Genomic DNA, 12,523 nt, shown 5'->3' with positions numbered 1-12,523 from the left:
GATTTGAGCAGACAGTATGTCTCTGAACACCTCAGAATTCCTCGGGCTGCTTCTGTCCAGTCTCACATCAGCAATAAACACTAGTGACCCAGTGCCACTGGCAGCCATGCATGCCCAAGCCATCACACTGCCGTGTTTTACAGATGATGTAGTATGCTTTGGATCATGAGCTGTACCACGCCTGCTCCATACTTTTTTCCTGCCATCATTCTGGTAGAGGTGGATCTCGATTTCATCTGTCCAAAGAATGTTCTTTCAGAACTGTGCTGGCTTTTTTAGATGTTTTTTAGCAAAGTCCAATCTAGCCTTTCTACTCTTGAGGCTTATGAGTGGCTTGCACCGTGCAGTGAACCCTCTGTTTTTACTTTCATGCAGTTCTCTCTTCATGGTAGACTTGGACATTGATACGCCTACCTCCTGGAGAGTGTTGTTCACCTGGTTGGCTGTTGTGAAGGGGTTTCTCTTCACCATGGAAATGATTCTGCGATCATCCACCACTGTTGTCTTCCGTGGACGTCCAGGTCTTTTTGCGTTGCTGAGTTCACCAGTGCTTTCTTTCTTTCTCAGGATGTAGCAAGCTGTAGATCTTGAACACAACTTTTGATCACAAACAGCAAAGGTACGACGTGTTTATAGCTATGGCTCTGTAAAGTGAAGCAGTTTTCTTGCTCTTTCTTGGCTGCTAGTTCAGTGAGTTTTATGCAGATAGCATGAAATAAAAAAATGTGTAACGTTAGCTCGTTTTCGGTCAGTGCTGAATTAGACTTCTCGTTAAGTGGGTATGCCACATTAATAGGTTGTTAAATATTAACACAGCCTAAAAGATTGGTAGCGTAGCATTGATAGCGTTGGCTTGCAACTTTGCCGAGGTTGGCAGTGAGCTTGCGGCTCAACTCCCACAAAAGCTCCACAATTCAGTGAAATGTCAAGAACACAACCATAATTTGGGTTTTTGCTCCGGGGGAATAATGGTACAAATAAATGCAAGCCACTTGTTCTTCACATCTTCTTCCTTAGGTATGGCACACAAACAAAGTTTTGGTTTGCAGCGAAAATGGCAGCAGTCCATGCCATGGCTCCTCTGCTCGGGTCGGCTTTACGGAGAGGCTCGCATTGCTATTGGCTAGAATTAAGTTCCGTATCACGGTGAGCCCTTCCTCCCGCTACCCCCAGATTGAAATAGATCCAAGCTCAAAGTGAAATGAGCAGATAACAGCAATTTTAAAAATGTTGAAGCATTCCTTCACACATCACTAACAGGCCAAATTAGTCAAACTACACTTGAAGGTAAAATAGGGAAGAAATCCCCAAAAGAGGTACCTGCTTAAAAAAAGAAGACGTTCATTGTTTTTTGTATTATTGTGTTGCAATTTATTACTTCAGACAACACTGACACAAAGCCACAATGGGCCAAAATGCAATTCATCAATTCATATACGTATATTGAGTCAGCCTCACATTGCGAAAATGCACTGTAAAAAAAGACAATGCATAACGATGTGCATTGTTTAGCCTTAGCATTTTTCAGAAAGCAGGATAAATCATTGAGTTATAGTGCTCCCTCACTAACAGAGGTTCAGTTAACCCGTCTGAGTGGTGTGAGGGACGGCTGCAGCCTTACAGATCAAACGACAGGCTGAAGGCCAACTTTTATAGCCTCAGACTTTTTCATCAGGCACTTATCAGGGCATGTTATGTTAGGCTAATGAATGTATGTCTTTATCTGGGCGAATCCCGGCGGACGGGCGGGCCAGGCCGAGGGTCACACTGTGGTCAGAGGGGCGGGGCTCCGTCACCGCCACTTGACACGCTCAAAGGAGCAACTTCCCTTTCATCATCCCGGGGGTCAGAGTTTTACTACCTCGCAGAGCCAGCAGCACACTGCATCTGATAATAATCATCCCACAAAACAAAACCAAACCAGGGCATCCTTCAGCTCATCTCCCAGGCCCCTGCACAGGGACACACACACACACACACACACACACACCCTGCATCAAAACTATTATACATTATAAGGTTTTGATCATGAGCATTAGCTGCTTCCCTGTAGTTTATATTATTGGAAACTGAATATCTTTGCATGGATGGCAAGAGAACAATGAGAAAAAATGCGATATTTAAAATATGTTCCGACACTTTGCTGTTCAGCATTAATAGATAAAGAACAGTCAGAGGCAGCCCTTTAACCCTTTCACGACAGAGGTCAACAGCAGAAATAAAACTAACTCCAGTGAGCAATCACAGCATGTTTGCTCATTACTGTGTGTGTGTGTGTGTGTGTGTGTGTGTGTGTGTGTGTGTGTGTGTGTGTGTGTGTGTGTGTGTGTGTGTGTGTGTGTGTTCAGGTGATGGCAACAGAAAATGTTTAGCAGATTCCTGTTAAGATGCCAATGTGCTCAGCTCTGTGTGTCTTTGCTGTTGACTGTGGAATGACTGTGGTGCCTGCTGACGGGCTCCGCCTGTGCTTCAACATCCAATCATCTTCAACAGTTTCCAATCTGGCATCCAAACACCAGAGAGAACCCTTGTGAGCCGGACTAATATTCTAACTTCCAATCTCCAGGTAAGTGACACCTAGCTGTAATGACCGCTGACACAAGGGCCAGATCCTTCCCTCTCTGAACTACAAATGGTGGGTTGAACTGAATCCTCTCAGCTGCTATTTTCCAACCCCCACCAACAACTGCATCCTCGAGAGCTGCAGTTTCACAGGAAAGCCATCCCTACTCTGCATACCAAGTTCAGTGTTTTACAGCTGCCTGTAAACTCTTCCTCTACCCAAATTCAAACTCAAATTGAAGATGTTTACAGCCCCCTGGCTGCGCTACGTGTTGAATATCACAGAGGTCTGACAAAAGCTAGGCTCACAGATCGCTTGTGTCACTGTACCAACTGTCCCCCATAATTACTGTAATGTATTCGCCTTCAAAATATGCTTTATGGCAGTGTGCCGCTTCCTCCCCCATTCTCCCCCGCAGCTCAATACCAGCTGTTCGAGCCTCAGGTTGAGCCACATCAAGCCAGCAAACATCTCTGCCTGTAGCTCATGGATCAAGTGGAGGCTGTAAATACTTCCCTGGGTTACAGGGAGGTCAGCAGAGAGCTGGCCATTAATGCTTCAAGAGCAACATCCCACTGACCCTGGTAACCGTTCCCATAGCGCTCACTGCCACCTCCCCCACGTGTCCATCACAATCCACACAACAACACAACCACAGCCCCGCCTCGGGGCACACAGAGCTCATGGAGAGGAGGAGAGCCATAAGCTTAGTTTATCAGTCATTTCAAATTGCTGATTTAACCTCAAACGTATCCACTGAGTTTGGTTTATCGTTCTCACTTCCTAAAAAACATTCTTTTGTGAGTTCCATGAGTGATATGTAAGTGCATTTTTGTACAGCAGCAATTAATAAATTAGACAGCGGAAAATAGCTTTTCTCTGTTTGGTGGGAGACGTAATCAGATTGTTTGTCATTGTTTGATTGGTCCATTTCAGAATAATATCTCTGATATGTTTTATAATTATTGATCATTAAAGTGTTCTCAGAGCTGGTAAAGGTGCAGCTAGTTTGAATGGCTTTGTATACTGCAGGGTAGCTGCTGAATTTACTCCAGATGAACTAAAGTCTGATTTGAGGGCTGATCATATTTACCATCATTAATCCAGATCTGTAAAGTAACTAAAGGGATTAAATACATGTAGTGGAGTAAAAGTACACAGTAGCAAAACATTGAAATACTTAACGACAAGTATCTCAAAATGTTTCTTAATTACAGTACTTGAGTAGATGTACTTAGTTACTTTACGCCACTGGTTTTATCAATAGAAAATTAAATATCTTATGGATGCTCAGAAAAGGACACACATTGGTGACTGACAAAGCAAAGTGGATTTTTACTTGCTCTCATAAATGACTTTGTTTACCAAGCAAATAACTGTCCGAATAATGCAGAAAGGACAAAAGCATCAGCTGCAGCCCCAACAGCAGATAAGAGAAAGAGCTGATGAGGAGAATGGTCTGCATTGGTTCTAATCACGACACCTCAAATTATAACCTCATACAGTCCTTTGACTTATTTCTCACTGCTGTGACAATGTGGCTGCACGTGGGGGGGGGGCGTGATCAGAGCTGCTGTGTTGCTGATCTGTGGCTGATGTTGCATCACCATGTGACCCTCTTCACTGCGAACACGCGTGTTGCCTGGAAACCGCAGCAGCAAGATGAAGGACAACACACACACACACACACACTTTGTTTAACTAAATAAAAGATGTCTATAAATCAAATCAGGCCAATATTCTTTATTTTAAGAACATTTAAAAATATGGTATGATCTGAATAGGTTTCAACATGCAGTAAGTCAAAGCAATAGTGTGTCGTGATAAGTTTCCAAATCTGGTTGAAATATGTTAATGGGTACTTAGCAGAAAACCTTCACGGAGGCTCAGCGAGTTGTTGTTCTGCAGCTCATACAGGAAGATCCTCTCATCCGTCAACATGGAGTCTTTAAACGGTGAAACCATCTGCTGAGGAGCGTGCTGGGAGATAAATCACTTTGTTTGAAATGCTAATCAGCCGGGGTGAAGCATCTTCCTCACTAGCTTTGATTTCAGTCCAAATATTTGATTGAGAAGGTCAAAGGATTTTAAAGAACATAGGAATCAAACGAGAGGCCATATGAATATCAGTTTGTATGACTTCACTGAACAAAGTTTCATCTGCATTGGAAAAATACAAATGAGTGGCAAACAGATTTACAAACTAGAAAAGCAGCATTTAACATTAACTATTGAAATACATAATGTGAAAGAATATTCTATAACATATCAGACCTCTGTGGACTTAAGCAATATACATAACAAATTAATTAAAATATTTGCTTAATTTGTTTGTCGGAGAGTAAAATAAGAATCAATACGAGAGGCCTAACCCGCGCCGCTGGCTTCTGTAACACAGCAGTGTGTTCGCGGAGAAACAGTGAGATGCTATCACCACTTAGAAACACTTAGTTGATTAATGTATTAGAAAAGAAAATTAGCTATTTGTGGAATGTTTTCAACTGTATTCTACATGCAACAATGCAAATAACTGTCTGGTTCCAAATGTGAGCTGCTTTTATGTCTCTGTGGACCGATTTAACCGTTCACATAAAACATCTGAGTTCAAATAATGTCATCAGCAGAGGAGGGAAATAACGATCAGATCTATTATTAATAATAATGGAATCTTAGTTGCCATTTTTGTTGTGTTCAACATCTTAGCCAACTTTCCTATAGTTAGTTTGTATATATTTTAAGAAAACCACATGCGTCTCCGTGTGTCTCTAATCTGAACAGCACAAAAGATTTTGAATTGCTCCCTTTCTTCACACCAATGACAGAGATACAGATCCAACTATTTCATAAACACATTTGATGTGTGTGTTTGTGGGGGGGGGCTCTTTACTATGCTGGTGTTTACACAGATCAACTGATAGGGGAGGGAGTCAAGTTAAGAAGAAAAACAACATGATAGATCACATCTGCCTCACCTCAGCCCCCACTCCCCCCCCTCCTCCTTTACTGTATTCCTCCTGGCTCATCATTCAGGCGTCACGGCGGGGGGTTCGCATCCTGTCACTGCCCCACCCACTCCCACCCGTCCCCCTTCACCCTGCCCTGAGGGAGGACAGACCCCAGGCTGGAGCAGGCGCTGACAAAAGCACTTTCTTTCAGCCTCTGCCCCACCGTGCCAGCATGCAAACCCCCGACACTCCTCCACCCTTTTTCTTCTTCCACCTAGTTCAATTACATTTTTTTTAAAAGCACACATCCCCCGAGCAGGGAGTGGGAGGCTGGTTAGGCCAAATTCCTGGTCAATTCAAAGATCAATGCAAATCAAGTTTGTTGTGGAGGAGCTGGAGCAGGAGCAGGAGGCTGCTTTCTTTTTCTACGCAACAATGTAACAGAAAGCTTTTAACACTAAGTGATGGGTTAACCAGCTGGACTTTCACATCACTAGTGATTAATCAGTTCACTACTTCTTACAGGCCTGAGTGAAGACAGTTGTGTTTAGAATATTCAAAACAATTATCTTGAGACCGTCTTTGTCTACTAAATGTCATGAAAACAGTAAAATATACCGTAAGGACATCCATTTATTCTTAAACCCCAAATAGTGCACATCACTCAAGACACAGAAAATGTTTAGTTTTTTTTAAAGTACAATGTTTGGCCTTTTTGCTTATAAAACTTCATCTAAAGGATCGGAATTGCTGACTGTTTTACTGTTGCTCAACTTATAGTGGAACACTAATTTCAGCTCTTTATTTTTAAAAACGCCTTCCTAAGGTTTATTATGCTGGATATTGCACGGAAATAATTTGAGGTATGTTTTTTGATTATTCGTTTAGAGATAATTACACTTGCTGGAATTCTAAAGACTGGAACATTTTAAAATCCTTATTAAAGGCTAATAAAAACATTGTTATAAACATTCAGCTTTCTTTTGTTCATTCATTAGGTTAAAGGATGTATTTGTTTATTTGTTATTTTTCTGCTCTAAGAAATCCAAAAAGAAGAAAAAGCTTACTAAATATTTACACTTATTTACTCTGCATTATTAGGGCTGCAACATTATTAATTGAAGTATTGATCAATTTAGTTTTTTTATTGATCAATTTCATAAATACCAGTAATTGCTTGAAAGGTTTTAGTTTGTCAAAACCAAAAAACAGAACGGATGCAGATGGTTAAACTGGTGAATCTGGGTTCTGAGATTGTTGGACTCTTTCTGCCTCATGATTGAATTTAAAATGTGATATTATTCAACAAAATTGGTTTCTCTTATAAAAACAACGCTATGCCTAAAAATGTCGAGGTGAATAAGTTGTATCATTTATTCAAACTAAGAAAAACTCTATTCGACTAGAAGTTACATTAACAGAGACGGGAAAGATTTGTTGGACATAAACCCAGGCTCTTTGAAAGGCTTCATCATGTTGCTCTACCAGTCTTTTTTCCCTACACGCAGTGGAACAGAGCTGCGAGTTGCTGTCCACAGAAGTCACGGTGAGTCTGCTCAGAGCAGGAATTTTAATCTTGGTAATGTCAATAAATCTTTAGTCACCCGCACCGGGCACAATATGGGACCGGCGCCTGGGACAGACTGCTGCAAGGCATTGAGGGGCTTAGTTTAGACCTGGAAATGGGCAAAGTATGAAGACATGAACAACTGTCAGCAAACTGAACGAGAGCCTGACTCGGTGTGACCTCCATCTGTTCAGCAGAGTCATGGAGTCCAGACAGAAGAAGCCCTCCTCCACCTCTCGCCCTCCTCTGTGGCACAGGGATTTTGGGGACCAAAGAGCTAATGGCTCCATGGCGTTCTCCAAGTTCAAAAGTTCACCTTTTACGATCTCCCTGAGCCTGACTGACCACCTCCAAATAAAAACATTCCGACCTCTGTTCCCAGCAAACGCACACAAGCGCGCGCACATGCACGAACACACAAAACACATTTCCTTGATTCGCAAAACACAGAACAACCGAAGCACCCATCATCACTATTAAAGACAAATCGCGCTCACTCATGACTGCAAGCCATGCCCTCCTGGTGTTTAGATGACGTGAGTCCGTCTAAACTTCATTCGTGCAGAGAAACATCAAGACACACACTCCGCTCACACTCCTTTGGGTCTATGTCGTGTCACTGCGAGCATCACTTCAGAGAAGTGTCTTTAAGGTGGATGCAGTGATGGAGCTGATAAGTAAAAGCAGTGCAGCCATGCTGTGTGTTTGTGGAGGTGAGGAAGGTGTTTCAGGCACGGACAGCAGCTGTGTGTGTGTGTGTGTGTGTGTGTGTGTGTGTGTGTGTGTGTGTGTGTGTGTGTGTGTGTGTGTGTGTGTGTGTGTGTGTGTGTGTGTGTGTGTGTGTGTGTGTGTGTGTGTGTGTGTGTGTTGAGGAGTGTGTGAACATGCAGCATAATGCTCCGGTTCATGTTGCTTACCGTTAACGGACTTTGCGGTGTTTCTATCCGTGAAGTCGAACCCATTCGCCCTCTTCTCTACCTCCATCCTCCTGCATGGGCTGTTCCCGAGTCAGCCCGACGTTCCCTCTCCCGCCTCGTTACGCCTGCACCCTGTTGCTGGCGTGGAGCTGGCGGTGGTGGAGGTGATGGCGCGGTGTGGAGCGGATCGAGCTGCCTGCTGTGTCGCTGTCCTCGGCCTGCCTGGCTCACTGCTCTGACCACGGTCCCATGATTTGGCCTACTGCTGCTGGTCAGCGGGGAATAACTGGATCCACACCCGCAGGGGTGGTGCGTTCAAAGCCCGTGAAGAGGGTGGAGGATAATGGTTTTCTTTCATCCAATTAGAAAGCCGAAAAAGTAGCCCAACTAAAAATGTGAAAACGACTACCCTGTGCAGCTTTTGAAAGGACTCACATGCTACACAAATGTGGGTTGAATATCCAAGAGATGCTAATTATTGATCATACTAACTAAATGCAGAACCAAAAATGACACGCCCCCCCCAGCATCCAATACAACAACAGTTTAAGCTAGCCTTCATTAGAATATAGTTACTGTGGCAGAGAAACGACCCATTAACTGAAATGTTGTGACACAACACATGTTTAAGTAGATGTTATAAATGTAACTCCTAATGTGATATGTTAATGTCCAATAATATGACGCTTGATTAATTCTACAGGACGTGAAGGCAGCACGTTGAGGCAGGCAGTTCATAGAGCACATTCAGGTGATCCTGATCCCTGTGATGAAGCGCTGACCCTGCAATCATTTCATGTAATACACCTGTGCTTGTCTAACTGTGTTTCAAAGAGGAAAGACTCTGTGCGGAAGGCATTATGGGATATGGAGTCCCGTTGAAAAGCACCGTTTTACCTATAGTCAATATGAAAGCTAGCAAATCAATGCAAGTGATGGAAAGTCACTAAGTACTAGAGGTGGGAGAAGTACTCATATCGTGTAGTTTGGTAAAAGTAGATGTACTCACATCGTGTACTTGAGTAAAAGTAAAGTACTCAGATCGTGTTCTTTGGTAAAAGTAGAAGTAGGGGAGAGTGGGGTAATTTGTGCCAAGGGGCAAGTAGTGCCACCCCTGTTATCTAGAAAACCATAGAAGAAGTTGGTCATGTGACCACATATTTTTGAAGAGGCATCCATTTCAATCATCCTGCAAAGAAGGGAGACACATGGCTTGAGAGGTAAGCACATTTAAGTTCAAAAAACAATTTTTTGCCCTCCAAAGTAAAATTTCTATGATCAAGGTTTTTGATTGCTGTGTTTGAACAATTTTAGACAACTTTGAAAACAGTTCACACATGTTTTAGTGCTTTAGTAAGCTATACAGTTAGCATGATGCTAGCTCAAAACAGCTGGGGGATGCATTTTTTTCGAAATGGTGGGCTTGGGGTAATTTGTGCCAAAGGGCCTGGGTTAAGTTGTGCCAGTGGCACAACTTATGATTATTTACTATATATTACTCTCTTGGAAGAGCTACTGCCTTTTAATAAACACAACGTGGGCGAGTTCTTTGATAACCTCTCTAAAGTGATGGACAGGTAACTTAATAATCATCTGGCTTTGACATGCTGATATGATCACATGAACACTCCGAGCCCCCCCCCTCTCTCTTTCTCACACACACACACTCACTCTCTCTCTCTCTCTCTCTCTTTCTCACACACACACACACACACACACTCTCTCTCTCTCACACTCACACTCACACTCACACACACACACACACACACACACACACACACCCTGACTAGGTAGCCTGGCGCGAGGGCACATCATCTCTAGAGGGTCTTCTGTCCTCGGCAGCAGAGTTGACATTTACACACACAACCACATCCAAGTATGTTAAAACTGCTTTAAACGTCTCTGATCATCAGCACTACCTTTTATTTAATTTCAGGTACAGCTTCCCTCCACACATGATGTACAACATGGATGAAACTGGTGTGACGACAGTGCAGACACCCAAGCAGGTTGTCACAGAGAAAGGGAAGAAACAAGTGGGTTCAGTAACATCTGCTGAAAGAGGAGAGCTCGTCACTGTGGCCTGTGCAGTAAACGCCATTGGAAATGCAGTCCCACCCATGTTAATTTTCCCGCATGTCCGCTTCAAGGACAGCCACTTCAATGGATCACCAGCAAGTTCCATTGGTCATTGTACAAAGTCTGGATGGATGAATGAAGACGCCTTCCTCATCTTCCTGAAGCACTTCATCCACCACACCAACTGCTCCACTGATCACCCAGTCCTGCTCATTCTGGACAACCATGAGTCTCACATCTCACTCAAGTCAGTGACAATTGCTAAAGAGAGTGGGGTCATTATGCTCACCCTGCCACCTCACACATTACACCGCTTGCAACCATTAGACAAAACTGTCTATGGACCACTCAAAACCTACTATAACCGAACGATGGATGGGTAGATGCGATCACATCCTGGGCGAACCATATCGATCTATGAGGTCCCGGAACTTGTGAAGCAAGCGTTCCTCACTGCAATGTCACCAACAAACATAACCTCAGGTTTCAGAGCAACAGGCATATACCCTTTCAACAGGGACATCTTCCCGGAAGAAGACTATGCACCATCAATGGTGACAGACAGGGCAAATCCAGAAGATGAACCCAGTGCAACTGCTGACCTGCCTGGAGAAGAGCCCTCCACCAGTGCAGCTGCTCACCTGCCTGGACCATCTCATGAGCCAACACATGTCACAGGTATTTTTTAAAAAGTCTGGTAGGCCAATAATGGCGGTGCGCATAGTGGCATGGCTCAGGCTTACCCTCCACCTGACCACGTAATCTTGTTGTTCCCTGTGTTCAATGACAATAAAGTTCTGTTCCTTTCCTTTCCTTGAAGCAGATCCAGACCCAAGAGAGCCACCTGCCACTCTGACTAATCCCGAGCACTTATCAAGTGACGAATCTGGTTCTTCTGCTCACTTGGGTTATGCGTCTCCAGAAGTCATTCTTCCCTTGCCAAAAGCCACAGAAAGAAAGAACAGAATTGTAAGAAAGAAAGTGAAAACAAGAATCGTGACCGACACACCTGAGAAGATGGAGTTGGAGAAGGCTCACAAAGAAAAAGAAGATAAAAAGGCTGAACAGGAAAAGAAAAAGAATGAAAGAGAGAAGAAAAGGGCTCTGAAAGCTGCAAATCAAGCCAAAACCAAGAAGAAAACGGCTGTATACAGTAGCTCAGAAGAAAGCTCCACCACCAATGATGAGGCAGAAGATGGCCTGGAGAAGACACACAGCAGAGAAAAGGAACGGGCTGAAAAGAAGAAAAGGAGTGGAAATAAGAAGGGGGCTCTGAAAGGGTCAAAACCAACCAAGCCCAAAAAGAAAGTGCTCTCCAGTAGCTCAGAAGAGAGTGACTTTCTGATTCCACTTAGCGATGCCACTCATTATGAGAGTTCAGATGTCCAGAGTGATGATGATGATGATGATGATGGTGACAAGGATCTATCTGCTGGTGACTTTGTCATTGTGAAGTTTGCAGGTAAAAAATCCAAATCCTATAACTATGTTGGATTGGTGGAGAATGTTGAAGGTGACGAGATCAGTGCAAAGTTTCTGAAGCAAAGTTGTAAGAGGTCTGTTGATGGAAAGCCCATCTTCACATTTAGAGAGAATGATGAAGGAGTCATCCCTAGAGGTGATGTGCTCAAGAAACTACCCACACCACAAAAACTTGGTGGGACAGCCAGAAGGGAGTATAAGTTCACATTCCCCTGCAGCATTGACAAGTGGGATGTTCAGTAGTAGGCCGAATCTGTGAAGAGATTCAGATGCAGATGATTTGCAGAGGATTAGGTGCTCATTTTGGAATTTTAATTTTGTTCTGAGTATGTGTTCATGTGGCGCTAGGCCTTGTTTAAGCAAACTGGCCACACCACAAAACTTGGTGGTACAGCCAGAAGGGAACAGAAGTTCATATTTCCCTGCAGCATTGGACAAGTAGGATGTTAGGTGTTCATAGGCCTTGTTATAGAAAAGTGGCCTTTGATGTTGTTAAAACTTTAAATAAACATTAAATAAATAATTTTGTATTGAATTTGTCTTGCTTTTATATAGCATTATTGTTTGTGAGATTAAAATGATCTGTTTTACTTCAATTATCAATGGCACAATTTACCCCAGGGGGCAAGTTGTGTTTTTCTAAAGCTATATTTCTCAAACTGTTTATTTAAGATCTGAAGTGATTGTTCCCAGGGATGCACAACATCCTAAACTATATGTACATATTTTAGTTGGAGGCATTACTGTAATCCCCTTGCTTTAAAGGCACTTTAAGTAAAAATTGGCACTACTTACCCCACTCTCCCCTACTCAGATTGTGTACTTGACAGAGCAGACTCTTTCTGCTTAGGAGACTGAGGTCTTTTGGGGTGCAGGGGGCACTCCTTCAGACTTTCTATGACCCTGTGGTGGCATCAGCCATCCTTTATGGTGTGGCCTGCTGAGGCAGCAGCATCACGGTTGCTGACAG

Source organism: Eleginops maclovinus, chromosome 12 (assembly GCF_036324505.1).
Source record: "Eleginops maclovinus isolate JMC-PN-2008 ecotype Puerto Natales chromosome 12, JC_Emac_rtc_rv5, whole genome shotgun sequence".
Taxonomy (NCBI): domain Eukaryota; kingdom Metazoa; phylum Chordata; class Actinopteri; order Perciformes; family Eleginopidae; genus Eleginops; species Eleginops maclovinus.
The sequence above is the reverse complement of the archived record's forward strand: the minus strand, read 5'-3'. Positions refer to the sequence as shown.